The sequence below is a fragment of the Octopus sinensis genome, unplaced genomic scaffold, assembly GCF_006345805.1.
Source record: "Octopus sinensis unplaced genomic scaffold, ASM634580v1 Contig16238, whole genome shotgun sequence".
In the NCBI taxonomy this organism is placed as follows: Eukaryota; Metazoa; Mollusca; class Cephalopoda; order Octopoda; family Octopodidae; genus Octopus; species Octopus sinensis.
In genome coordinates this window covers 47,545-60,000 of record NW_021834230.1, presented here as the reverse complement: position 1 = coordinate 60,000, position 12,456 = coordinate 47,545, and positions in this window count along the sequence as shown.

The following is a 12,456-nucleotide window of genomic DNA, read 5'->3' as shown; positions in this document are numbered from 1 at the left end:
AGGACATGAGCACACCAGTACTAAGTTGTCAAGCGGTGACTGAGACAAGACAAACACACACATGCACACACACACACACACACACATGCACACACACACACACACACAAACATGCACATACACACACACACACACACACACACATATATATATATATACAAAATGAGAAAATGGAGAAACATACCTAAATCAATCAAACATCAACCATCAGATAATACCCAATCAATACTTTATTAAACCATTACACCACAGCAATGATATTATACATTAATATAGTACAAATATAACAAGATATAGAAATAGAAATAGAAAATATAATTATATATATATATATACACACATACATACACACACACAGCAGGCTTCTTTCAATTTCTGTCTACCAAAATCCACTCACAGGGCTTTGGTCAGCCCAACGCTATAGTAAAAAACATTTGCTGAATGGGACTGAAACCAGAACCATGAGCTTAGGAAGCAAGCTTCTTATCACATGACCACACCACCACCTATACATATATACATAAACACACACACACCCATACCATTAGATAATAGATTGTATCGTAGCTTGCCAGTAAAGCACATTCACTTTCACGGTGTTCGTTTTGTATTTGGTTAACGAGAGAGATGAAAGATGGAAGATATGAGAATTTTTATTAATCCCTACAATTGTTTCGACGCATCTAGCATCAATCCCTCATGGGTGGGATACTTAACAACCAGTTCAGGAGCATCCGTTGGTATAGATTTGTCTCTTTGAGCGATGATTAGATATAACTCATTAAAGTAACAACCGTTCTGCAAGGTATCTTCACAGTTCGTTTAACGAAAAGCAGCAAATTAAAGGATGTAGGTTCATTTATGTAGAAAACCAATGATAAAAAAAATAACAGATACAAAAAAAAAAGAAACAAGTATATAATACAGCAAAATAGTATTAAATATAAGGCGCAGGAGTGGCTGTGTGGTAAGTAGCTTGCTTAACCATCCACATGGTCCGGGTTCAGTCCCACTGCGTGGCACCTTGGGCAAGTGTCTTCTGCTATCCCGCCGGCCGAGCCGACCAATGCCTTGTGTGGGTGGATTTGGTAGACGGAAACTGAAAGAAGCCCGTCGTATATATGTATATTATATATGTGTGTCCTGTGTTTGTCCCCTAGCATTGCTTGACAACCGATGCTGGTGTGTTTATGTCCACGTCACTTAGCGGTTCGGCAAAAGAGACCGATAGAATAAGTACTGGGCTTACAAAAGAATAAGTCCCGGGGTCGAGTTGCTCGACTAAAGGCGATGCTCCAGCATGGCCGCAGTCAAATGACTGAAACAAGTAAAAGAGTAAAGAGTAATACAGCAAAAAAGTATTAAATATAACCGTTAATGGATATGGGTGTATAAACGCCCTTGCGTAGGTGGTGTGGCGAACTGAGAAGATAACCTTACAGAACACAAATGGGTTAAGGTTTCCTACAGCTGTTTCGGTGACATTTTTTATTGATGCATAAACCAAATACAATATGAAAGAAAAAACATTTCCTCAGGTGAATTAAAAATTAAAAATTAAAGATTTAATTCAGAAAATAAAATATCGACAATGCACCACCAGGAACTCACAACCTTTTGATGAAAACCAAACACCTCTAACCACTAAGCCAGATGCCTTTGATAATTTTATGTTTAAATATAGGGCAAACATAAACGACATGGAACCATGAGCTTACCAAAGCCATGAAGAATAACAGACATTTCAAAGACTTCCTCTAGATCAATATTCATATCACTTAATCTATGTTCATGCTCCTGTGATTTTTTTACAATATGATTTACTTTTTTTTTTCTTTTTATATTTTTGTCGGAGTTGTCTTTCCATGACTTAGAAAATGTCTAAATTTATGAGAAAGAGAAAAAAAAAAGATATTGAGTATAATAAATTATTATTTATTTCTAAACTTTTTTTTTTTGTTTTAATGATTATATTATTGAGTTAAATTTAATTAACAGAATGTAAAACGTGCTTGTTTGGGGGGGGGGGGGGGAAAGACATGTAGAAGAATAAAAATTGAGGAGAGGGAAATAGAATTATCCCCCTTAGATATCCCCCCCACACACGCACACACACCTTAATCTGACATCCTGCTCCCTTGAACCGGAAATGTTAACATGCAACGGTAAAGGACAACACGAAAAGACAAAAATGACACAACAAATAAAACAAATAAATCCTTACATACAGATATAGGTAGATACATACACATACGTATATATATATATATATATATACATGTATATATATATATATATACATACAAACATACATATATTTATATATATAAGTGTGTTTATGTATATATATATATATATATATATATATCATTTAACGTCCTCCGTCCATGCTGGCATGGGTGAGACATATACATATATATATATATATATTCAAAATGTGACCTCGTGTGGACCGTTGGCGATTTTTTTTCCTCTGTCTTCCCTTCTCTGGATCTTTCCTTCTATGTTTCCGACGAAGAGCTCCGCTCGAAACGTTAAACCCTCCTCCTTTCCTGAGCGTCCAATAATACTATATTTGTTCCACGTCCTCGTGTTGTTGTGTTTTTGGTGTGCTTTTCTTGTTTTGGATTAACTTTATATATATATAGATATATATAGATATATTATATATATATATATATTATGTACATATATGTATATATATATATGTGTGTGTATACACCAGATGTATATATCTATATATATATATATATATATATATATATATACATATACATATATAATATACATATATTTTAAAAAATGAGACAACAAAGCCAAGGCTGTGTGGAATTTTCAGGACATTTATAAAGAGAAAGATAGCCTGACAGCTGTTTCTGGGATATCTGGAATATCCCTTCATCAGAGACGATGTGAGATGGTTAAATAGAGGGAAATAGTAGAGTTCAATATATATACATGCTTATATATATATATATATATAAATATATAAATAAATGGAGTTTAACGCAGGTATAATTCAAATACTTTTACTTCCGACACATGTTTCGAAGATATCACTGATAGTTATTCCAAAGGAATAAATGGTGTAAAAGCATATAATCTTCTCTTCTGTGTTAATTGTTAACAAGGGAAAAATAGACTCATCTATATATATATACTCTTTACTTGTTTCAGTCATTTGACTGCAGCCATGCTGGAGCACCGCCTTTAGTCGAGCAAATCGACCCCGGGACTTATTCTTTGTAAGCCCAGTACTTATTCTATCGGTTCCTTTTGCCGAACCGCTAATTGACGGGGATGTAAACACACCAGCATCGGATGTCAAGCAATGCTAGGGGGACAACACAGACACACACACACATACACAACTATATATATATATTAATAATATACAAACAGGCTTCTTTCAGTTTCCGTCTACCAAATCCACTCACAGGCATTGTCGGCCTGGGGCTATAGCAGAAGACACTTGCCCAAGGTGCCACGCAGTGAGACTGAACGCGGAACCATGTGGTTGGTTAGCAAGCTACTCTACCACACGCCACTCCTGCACCTATATATATATGGTTATGTATATATATATATATATTATATATTATATAATATATATATATATATATATATATATATATATTTGTAGGTATGTATGTGCATGCATTATTATTATATATATATGTATATATGTGTATATATATATGTATGTTTATATATATATATGTATATATATGTGTGTATGTATATATATGTGTGTGTGTATGTGTGTGTGTATACATATATATATATATACACAAATATACATATATGTACATATACATGTATGTATATACATATATATACACACAAAAACATACATACATACACATATATATACAGTCTGTTTATAAGGTGATAATTGCTTAAAACATCTGAAAAATGTCCATGTGTGAAAAAACAAAATCCCACCCATTTACACACACACACACACACATACTTCTGCACACACTTTCATTTACATACAAAAACATACACACTCAACAAATGGGTGTACAAATCGACATTGGACAATTCGGTGTGAAAACAAGCCTCCACTTCAATATATACACCTACATTTAAGGTGTGTTTGATGTGTGGAGTAATTAGCACGCATCACAGGGCTTTACAATTTTTTGTTTGTCCATTAGGTGACTTTAAGTACTACCCGGGTATCTGAGATTTATATTTATGCTAGAGTTTGTTTACATTGGTAGACTATGTATATATATATATATATATATATATATATATATATATATATATAATATAACCACATATGTATTTATACATATAAATACATCATGTATGTATTTGTATATATATACACATGCATACATATATATATATGTATGTATGCATGTATATATATATCTATATATGTATGCATGTATATATATATATGTGTGTGTGTGTGTGTATGTATGTATATTTATAAATATGTATGTATGTATGAATCATCATCATCATCATCATCGTTTAACGTCATATATATATACACATATATATTTATACACATAAATACATACATGTATGTATTTGTGTATATATACACATGCATTCATATATATATATATATATGTATGTACGCATGTATATATATATATATATATAGGTGCAGGAGTGGCTGTGTGGTTCCGGGTTCAGTGTCTTCTGCTATAGCCCCGGGCCGACCAATGCCTTGTAAGTGGATTTGGTAGACGGAAACTGAAAGAAGCCTGTCGTATATATATATATATATGTATGTGTGTCTGTGTTTGTCCTCCTAGCATTGCTTGACAACCGATGCTGATGTGTTTACGTCCCCGTCACCTAGCGGTTCGGCAAAAGAGACCGATAGAATAAGTACTGGGCTTAGAAAGAATAAGTTCCAGGGTCGATTTGCTCAACTAAAAATATATTTGGTTTATACATCAATAAAAATGAGTATATATATATGTGAACGTATGTATGTATATATGTATGTATATGTATAAATATGTATGTATGTATGAATATATTCGCACATAAGTTTATACATACATACATATATATTAGATACATATATTTGTACATATACATATATATAAGCATATATGTGTGTGTGAGTGTGTGTACTTAAATATATATGCATCTACGTGTGTATAGATACATGTATCTATATGTATATCTATGTGCATCTATACACACACACATGTATGTATGTATAAATATATATATATATATATATATATATATATATATATATGTAAACATGTATATAGTGTACACACACACAAACATATATATATATATATATAAAACTATTAAGAGTATATATTAGACCTTGATCTTAGCCATATGTGTGTGTTTTATATATATAGTATATATACATATATATATATACATACATATATATACATATATTATATATATATATATTATATATATATATATATAATATATACATATATACATATATACATATATTATATGTTGGTGTGTGTGGTGGTATATATATGTTATATGTATGTATACATGTGTGTGTGTGTATATCATACGAAACAAGCACGTTACTTTACTGGTTCAACCACTGAGCTGTGGCCATGCTAGAGCATTACTACTATGCAAATACACACACACACATATATATACTTTTACTTCTCTCAGAAAACAGCATATAAACATAGAGATATACACAAACACTTACACATAATTCTCACCATCCCAGTATCTAAATAACAAAAAAAAAAGCACTTCACTCACAAATACAGAAACTTAGATACACAGACAGAAATATTTAGACATGATTTTGGGTTTCTTTAAAACTAAACTGGATCTCTTCTTGTCGGGAGTCCCAGATGAACCTACCTCACGACAGGAGACACAGATGCGGGCAGCAGCATCGAACTCCCTTGTTGATCAAGTGCCACGTATCAGAGGTGGATTCACATATTAGTGTAGCTCATTCAGCGGTGGTGCCCCAGCATGGCCGCGGCCTTCGGGCTAAAACATTTTTAAGGATTTAAGGATGATAATTTGAAAACTTTGCCGGTACAAAGGAAAAAGGGAAAAGACTTTCTGTGTCAAAATATTATTATTATTATTATGGTGGTGAGCTGGCAGAATCGTTAGCACACCGGGGAGAAATGCTTAGCGGCATTTCATCAGTCTTTATGTTCTGAGTTCAAATTCCGCCGAGGTCGACTTTGCCTTTCATCCTTTTGGGGGTCGATAAATTAAGTACCAGTACGCACTGGGGTCAATATAATCAACTGTGTTTAGCCCCTTGTGGGTAGTAAAGAAATAGGTATTTCACCTGCTGCTATGTTCTGAGTTCAAATTCCGCCGAGGTCGACTTTGCCTTTCATCCTCTCGGGGTCGATAAATTAAGTACCTATTTCTTTACTGCCCACAAGAGGCTAAACACAGAGGGGACAAACAAGGATAGACATAGGTATTAAGTCGATTAGATCGACCCCAGTGCGTAACTGGTACTTAATTTATTTACCCCGAAAGGCTGAAAGGCAAAGTCGACCTCGGCTGAATTTGAACCCAGAATGTAAAGACGGACGAAATACCTATTTCTTTACTACCCACAAGGGGTTAAGCATAGAGGGGACAAACAAGGACAGACAAAGGAATTAAGTCGATTACATCGACCCCAGTGCGTAACTGGTACTTAATTTATCGACCCCGAAAGGATGAAAGGCAAAGTTGACCTCGGCAGAATTTGAACTCACGATAAATTAAGTACCAGTTACGCCCTGGGGGTCGATCTAATCAACTAATGCCCTCCCACAAAATTTCAGGCTTTGAGCCTCCAGTAGAAATGATTATTATTATTACTACTACTACTACTACTACTACTACTATTATCATTATTATTATAAATTAATTTATGTTTATTTTTTCTGTAAATAATTATTCATTATAAAAAAAAATCAATAAATAAACTAAAACATTTTTGTTTTTTGTATATTTTTTTCATTTTTTTTTACTCATTTTGTTTTTTCTTTCATTTACTTGTTTCAACCATTGGGCTGTGGTCATGCTGGAGCAGCATCTTGAAGGGTTTTGGGGTTCAGTCCCACTGCACAGTACCTTGAGCAAGTGTTTGCTTCTACAGCCTTGTGAATGGATTTGGTGGACGGAAACTGAAAGAAGCCCATTGTATATATATATATATACTCTTTTACTTGTTTCAGTCATTTGACTGCAGCCATGCTGGAGCACCGCCTTTAGTCGAGCAAATCGACCCCAGGATTTATTCTTTGTAAGCCCAGTACTTATTCTATCGGTCTCTTTTGCTGAACCGCTAAGTGACGGGGACATAAACACACCAGCATCAGTCGTCAAGCAATGATAGGAGGACAAACACAGACACACAAACATATATATATATATATATATATATACGACGGGCTTCTTTCAGTTTCCGTCTACCAAATCCACTCACAAGGCATTGGTCGGCCCAGGGCTATAGCAGAAGACACTTGCCCAAGATGCCATGCAGTAGGACTGAACCTGGAACCATGTGGTTGGTTAGCAAGCTACTTACCACACAGCCACTCATCATCATTTAAAGTCCGTTTTCCATGCTAGCATGGGTTGGACAGTTCAACCGGGGTCTGGGAAGCCAGGAGACCACACCAGGCTCCAATCTGATCTGGCAGAGTTTCTACAACTGGATGCCCTTCCTAACGCCAACCACTTCAAGAGTGTAGTGAGTGCTTTTTTACATGTCACCCTGGCATCGATCACATTCAGATAGTGCTTTTTATGCTGGTGGAACATAAAAAGCACCATTTGAACATGATCAATGCCAGTGCCCCTAACTGGCTCCTGTGCCAGTGACATATAAAAAGCACTATCTATGTATATATTTGTGTGTGTGATGTTTCCCCCACTAACACCACTTAGAATCCGGTATTGGTGTGTTTATGTCCCCATAACTTAGCAGTCCAGCTAAGAGACTAGAAGAATAAGTACTCTGCTTGAAAAAATAAGTCCTAGGGTCAATTGTTTGACTAAAATCCTTCTAGGTGGTGCTCCAGCATGGCCACAACCAAACGACAGAAACAGGTAAAAGATAAAATATATATATATATATATATAGGCGCAGGAGTGGCTGTGTGGTAAGTAGCTTGCTTACCAACCACATGGTTCCTGGTTCAGTCCCACTGCATGGCACTTTGGGCAATTGTCTTCTACTATAGCCTTGGGCCGACCAAACTCGGAAACTGAAAGAAGCCCGTGGTGTATGTATATATATATATATATATATATATATATGTATGTATGTATGCGCATGTATGTTTGTCCCCACACCATCGCTTGACAACTGATGCTGGTGTGTTTACGTCCCCGTAATTTAGCTGTTCAGCTAAAGAGACCGATAGAATAAGTACTGGGCTTACAAAGAATAAGTCTTAGGGGCCAATTTATTCAACTGAAGGTGCAGTCAAATGGCTGAAACAAGTAAAAGAATATATATATATATATACATACATATATATATATGTGTGTGTGTGTATACAAAGAGAGAGTGAGAGAGCTAGATCTCGAGTTCGCCAACAGAGGATGAACTGCAGCTGTAATCTAAAGCAGTACGAGTATATATAAGATGTCGGAATACTCAACCACTTGCATTATAACACAATGAACGAGACTTCAATCCAAGCAGTTGGTGTTACAGTTTCCATTTATAAATCAAAAAGATTTTCGCTGAGGAGCTAATAAACATGGGAGGCAACTCTTACGTCAGTTACCTCCCTTTATATCCCCCCCTCCTGCAACAAAGAATCTCGAATTCGTTTCCAAATCCAACTAAATGAGAGTATTTTCCTTCTTTCTGTCTCACTATCACATTGACTGCTGTCCTCCACTGAACCCAATCCCATCGGCCGTGTGAGACGAAGGGAGCCCCCACATGGCTGTTCAACGTGCTAAAAATAGCAGTTACATTTCTCTTAAGTCGTAAATCCATCGATTCAGAGAAAAGAATTCTGGGTTATTTCTGAAGAAACGAAAAAGAAAGCTTGGCTCGTAATACTTTTGGTCATGGTTGACCTGGAACTAAACATCCGTCATACAGTTGCCCTCATCCTACTCACGACTTCCCACCAACATTTGTAGATAACAATTTCAGCGTGGAAGGTGTTTGTAAGCCATTTAAGAAACACACAAAAACCGTTCGATTCACTTCAACATTTAAGTTTAATTTGTCAAAATATTTTCGTCGCTTTGAGACCGCGACCTCTGCACTGACAAAAATCAGAGATGCAGTACGTATTTTTGTCAGTGAACAGGTCGCGGTCTTAAAGCGACGAAAATATTTTGGCAAATTAAACTTAAATGTTGAAGTGAATCGAACGGCTTTTGTGTGTTTCTTAAATGGCTTACAAACACTTTCCACGCTGCAATTGTTTTCGTTTCAGCACACGATCTCAGATCAGGTCACTTGCTATGCAAGTACATCTCCGTAATTTGTAGATAGAATGTCCGTTAATAACGGTCAAGGTGTCCTCTGGAAATGTCTAAATTTAAGTGGGGAGGAAACACTACATAAAACACCAATGGATGGAATTCATTCCAATGAACCATTTACATAATGGTTACATACGGAATTAAAGTCCGATGTGATGGTGTAATGGCGAATAGAAAATGCCAAGCGTCACATAACCGGCCCATTTAAGAGTACCCTTCAATCGGCGTGCAATATGCTGTGCTTGAGAAAACCAGTTGAGTCAAGTGAAATTGTTGCCATAGCCAATGTTGGTACCACCTGACTGGGACGTAAAAAGCACCATTCAAGCAGGGTCGATGTCTGTGCTGCCTGACCCCACCCATGCCGGTAGCATGTAAAAAGCACCCACCACTCATGGAGTGGCTGGTGTTAGTAAGAACACCCAGCTGTAGAAACCTTGCCAGATCAGATTGAAGCCTTGTGCAGCCTCCTGGCTTGCCAGCCCTCAGTCAAAACCGTCCAATCCATGCCAGCATGGAAAACGGATGTTAATAACAGCCCCCACGGTGCTTCTCGCGTTAACTTGCATAGTCATTCCTATAACAAACAAAAAAGGAAATATCTTGTCTTTGGCCTGCACCAAGGGGCCCCTATATACACCACCGAACTTGATATTCGGGCCTCCACTCAAATAGGTTTTGGTTGTTTGTGCATCTATTAACAGGCACATATGCTCTGCAAGGTTCTTTCCATACGTCATATGTGGTCTCTGGTTGGTAGGTTTACATTTGTAACCAGCTTACACCACTGACCCCAAAATGTCAGATGTTCTCAACTATTCTTTTTTAACTATGGACCCCATTAATTGCTATCTCTGTCAGTGGACCCCAAGAGCCAATAAATGTTCAAAATAATCCTATTGTATTGCTATTAAATATTATCAGGAAATCTGTTGGCATTTTGCAGAAGTACAAAACCAGTTTATTGAATGCAAGTTTTAATGACAAGATCTTACATGCCAAACACAAGCATCATATGAACCCTGATTGAGGACCAGTACTCCAGAACCATTGAACTGCCACCACTGTAAAGCAGATGGAAGTGACGACGATCCATCCTGTATATCTTGTTACAGATAACAATACATTTCTGGCCACCCCTCTTGAGCTTTACTAGACAGTCTATTTTAATTCTCTGCCATTCCACAATGATCTCAAAAATCTATGCAAACACCCTCTACCAAGCCATTTCCTCTTCCCATTTGTTTTTATACATGTATCCCTTCTTTAATCCCCTGACCCTTTTCTCAATGCCTTCTGGACCCTTTTGATACCAACCTGCCTGAAATTGCCCCATTGGTTCTATGCTAACACTTTCAAAGTTAAACCCCCAATCAAAATTTCATGTGAATCTGTATTTTAAACACCAGCTGAATCATTCTTCCAAATTTCGGCACAAGGCCAGCAATTTTTTTGTAGGAGGGGGGGGGATAACCTAGAAGAATAAGTACTCCGCTTGAAAAAATAAGTCCTGGGGTCAATTGTTTGACCAAAATCCTTCTAGGTGGTGCCCCAGCATGGCCACAACTAAACGACAGAAACAGGTAAAAGATAAAATATATATATATATATATATAGGCGCAGGAATGGGTGTGGTAAGTAGCTTGCTTACCAACCACATGGTTCCTGGTTCTGTCCCACTGCAGGGCACCTTGGACAAGTGTCTTCTACTATAGCCTCCAGCTGACCAAACTTTGAAACTGAAAGAAGCCCGTGGTGTATGTTTGTCTCCCCAACATCGCTTGACAACCGATGCTGGTGTGTTTACGTACCTGTAACTTACCAGTTCAGCAAAAAGAGACCGATAGCAGCAGGACTGTGGAGTCAAAACAAAAAGCTTCGACTCCAACCCCTAGTGATTGTGGTCTATTTTACTGACTCCACGACCCTGGTCAGCAGGATTTGAACTCTTGATGTGAAGAAATGTTGCCAAACGTTTTAGGCAACACTCAATAACTCTGCCAGGTCAACTCACCTGGGATTCAACGGCCCTTATCTATTTAATACCTTGCCAGAACATGTCAGAGATCAACAAAGAGTAGGGGGTAGACATTTCGAGAAACAACTCGATCCCCTGCTGCCTGAAGTCCCAGATGAACCCACATCACGGCAAGAAAAGAGGGCAGTGCGCTCAGACTCACACCTTCACTAAAAGCCAATTACAAAAAAGAATGGACATTGAAATGGTGATAATGCTACCAGTGCCCCAGCATGACCACGACCATTGAACTGAAACACAAAAGCATGTTTTCCCTCAACAACCAGAGTTGGTTTGTTTACATCCCCAGTACAAGGAAGTATCTCAATCCAACAACTGAAACAGCATTGCTGTGTGGTTAAGAAGCTTGCTCCACAGGTTCAGTCCCTCTGCGTGGCACCATGGGCGTCTTCTACTAACAGCCTTGGGCCAACCAAAGCATTGTGAAAAAATTTCGTAGATGGAAACTGAAAGAAGCCCATCATATATATATATATATATTATATCTGTGTGTGTTTCCATGTATATGTTTGTTCCCCATCATTGCCTCACAGCCGGTGCTGGTGTGTTTACATCCCCAGAACTAAGCAGTTCTGCAAAAGAAACTGAGAAACGCTCCAAGCTTAAATGGCTGTGTGGTAAGTAGCTTGCTAACCAACCACATGGTTCCAGGTTCAGTCCCACTGCATGGCACCTTGGGCAAGTGTCTTCTACTCTAGCCTTGGGCCGACCAATGCCATGTGAGTGGATTTGGTAGACTGAAACTGAAAGAAGCCTGTCGTATAATATATCTTTATATATAAAAGTGAAACTGTGTCTATATATATATATATATATATATATATATATATATATATATATATATATATATATATATATATATATATATATATATATATATATGTATGTATGTATGTATGTATGTGAATGTGTGTTTACACACACACACCTGTATATATAATAAAATGACAAAGTCAATC